General features: G+C 36.2%; 1 pseudogene; it reads left to right on the plus strand.

The window, feature by feature from the left end:
* The first annotated feature begins 639 nt into the window (after positions 1-639).
* On the plus strand, positions 640-786 carry LOC123326585 (annotated as a pseudogene).
* The last annotated feature ends 2,460 nt before the right edge of the window (positions 787-3,246 follow it).

Consider the following 3,246-nt stretch of genomic DNA (forward strand, 5'->3'; position numbering starts at 1 on the left):
TCACTATTTAGAGTGACCTCTACAAAAGTGTTACAATTAATTCTAGGAAAACAATGTCTATACACTTCCATGATACTCATTATCAGGGGTGCCAAGAGCCCCAATTCTCAGCGAGTCACATTTGTCTTTGAATTTCTGCATCTTGCCTGCAATTGCCTACTGCAGACTTTGTCCCTCAGCCCCATGATGCATTCAGAGCTATGAAGGTGCCTAGAAATCCCTGCCCTTGCCTCCTGGGTATCTCTCTAAGGCAGAACCTCAAGATATGGAGCTTATCTGGCCTCTCACCTACAATAAAACACACTGCTTTCTTTTTCTTTGACCCAACTGTCTCCCAATTGGCAGATAATGAGTAAGTGAACTAATCCAGGCTAATGTGATAATGGGGACAGCAGGAGAGCCTTTATTATACAAAGGCCTGGAACACAGGGCCAAATTACTCTATTCATTATAGATTGCATCTTAGAGTAGACACAGCATAAAGCTTCCCAGAGATTTATATAAATTGTTTCTAACAGGGGAACTTCAGTTTGAAAAACCGTGTGGCCAGGGGTCTTTTTCAATGCCTCTTTTATCATACCAAGTCTTATTCCTTGTTCTTCCCATCCTGCTTGTAGAACTGTCTAAAATACCACAAACATCGCTTCTCGGCCTTTTGGCTAAGATCAAGTGTAGTATCTGTTCTTATCAGTTTAAAATACCACAAACACACAGGTGTGCCTCCTACATTAATGCCATCTTCAAGCTTTCTGTTTGGGTTCCCATTCACGTTTCCTGTCACTTTTCTCTCCGTCCCCATCTACTTTTTTTTTTCTCTACCTCACTTTCTTTCTATTTCTCCATCCAGAGAGTTGAAATAATAAAATTGTCAGTAATCTCCCAATTCCTAGGGTTCTCCTATTTTTTGTATTTTTTTCAAGTTATCAAATGACTTTCATCCTTTTAGTGAAGAGTCAGGAGAGAGTATTACAGGTAGTCTAGTTGGCATTAATACAACCATGTTTGTGGATAAAAGAAATAGTTTAAAGTGTATCTGACTGATAGCTGGTACATGAAAAAAGGCTATAGATCCTGAGAAAAATAAAAATAAAACCCTGGCAATGACCATATTCACATATACACATATATACACACACATACATACATACGCATATATACACACATATATATGTGTATATATATTTATTTCATGTATTTATTTTATGAATAATGTTCTCTCTCTTATATATATATACACACACACACACACATACACATGTATATGTATGTATATATATATATATATATATATATATATATATATATATGTAGCACATTATTCATTCAGCCCATGCGAAAGAAGGAAATCCTGTGACAACACTGGATGGACCTCGAGGGCATTATGCTAAGTAAAATAAGTCATACAGAGAAAGACAAATACTGCATGATCTCACTTATCTGTGGAATCAAAAAAAAAAAACCGCACTAAACTAAACATTTTTTAAATGGAAAGCTTGATATGTTCAATGGAAACTCTTCCTCTGGTGGGTCATCCTGAACTGAGTTCTGCAGATCCACCGTAGTGAAAAACCAAAAAACCAAAAAACTGCTGTTGTTCTTTTTTATATGCTTCTTGTTTCGACTTTTTAGGTTCCTTCCAGTTAACTTCATAATTTAACCAATAAACAGAGAAGAAAATTATCAGTACAAATGAGACCCTGCAAATCTCTAATAGATTTACTTCCAGTTCTCTGTGGCCTGTTGGAATCTCTGTCCTGCAACAATGACCTCTGCCCAGCTAAAGGTCAATATTCTTAGTCACTGGCCAGTATTGAAAGCACTGGTAACTTCCTTTAGCAAAGGAAGCTGAAGTTCCCCATAAATCTCTGTGTGTTTCTATTCTCTTAAGAATCTTACCCTACTGGGTGCCTGGGTGGCTCAGTTGTTAAGCATCTGCCTTCGGCTCAGGTCGTGATCCCAGGGTCCTGGGATCGAGTCCCACATTGGGCTCCCTGCTCAGTGGGAAGCCTGCTTCTCCCTTTCTCTGTCAAATAAATAAAAAAAATCTTTAAAAAAAAAAAAAAAAAGAATCTTACCCTACCTGTAATAGACATACTTACGGGCAACCTTAAGTGTCTTTAACTGACACATAGGAAATGCACAATCAATGTTGGTTTTTATTTTTCCCACCACCTCACTACTGCCACTACAACTATAATACCATCAATATCATTATTACCAACTTTATTCCAACCACACTACTTTCCAGAACAGATAAAATAGAACTCCAAGCATTATTTTGAACAGCTCACTTTTTCATATCAAATATGTTATTATAAACAACTGCAGCCCTGGACCTTAGACGGTTTACTCTTCATGAACTAGCATTTCGATGATAGGGCCACTTATGCTGCAACTATTATGGGGTGTATCTTCAAATGCATTAATAATATGGTTTTCATTTTCCTTGTTTGAGTGTCACAAAAAGCTCTCTGGCTACTTCCATCTGATTATACAAAAGAACACAATGACCTACATTCAAAGAACTTTCTCTGCTCTAAGGATTATAGCCTTCAAGGATACAATTCAGCAAGTTCTACATGACACTCTGTAAGATATGTCACAGCCAATATATCATAGTGCAGATTTTTCATGGTTATTATTAAATCCCCTAAAACCATTGACTCATGGTGTCCTTGACATAATAAACTTCCTGTTCCTTAAAAATTCGTTACACATGTGCAGTAAACCAGAATTACACTTGCAAGTTACATTTCAATCTTGACACAGAAAAACACTTTTCCCTCAAGTTCAGTATATCTACTTTTTATTCACCCTTTTCTGTTCCAAAGCTTAAAAAATACCAGTTAGTAAAAATATGTTTTCTTCTTCTGTTGATTCTCTACACAAATTTTCAGTCATAGAATAAAATGTATATTATTTTCATAGAAAGTGAATTGGAGGAAAATAAACCTTGGGGTAACTGGACCCCAAAACAAACTAAAAAAAAAATCTCACCTATCCTAAATATTAATTACCACCCATGAGAAACTTCGCTGAGAAAATAAAATATGGATACAGCATGAAGTAGTGTTGTTTTGCTACTGGTACTGAGAAGAGATTGCTCCTCTAGGTTTTAATGTCAGGAAAGAGAGAATTTATTTCTCAAGCTATAGCAATCACATCCTCTGAACCTCTGCATTAATTTTGAACACAAATGTCTTAGATAATTAAAATATTGGTCATCTATCAGCCTGTTCAAATGCA

Source organism: Neomonachus schauinslandi, chromosome 13, assembly GCF_002201575.2.
Source record: "Neomonachus schauinslandi chromosome 13, ASM220157v2, whole genome shotgun sequence".
Taxonomy (NCBI): domain Eukaryota; kingdom Metazoa; phylum Chordata; class Mammalia; order Carnivora; family Phocidae; genus Neomonachus; species Neomonachus schauinslandi.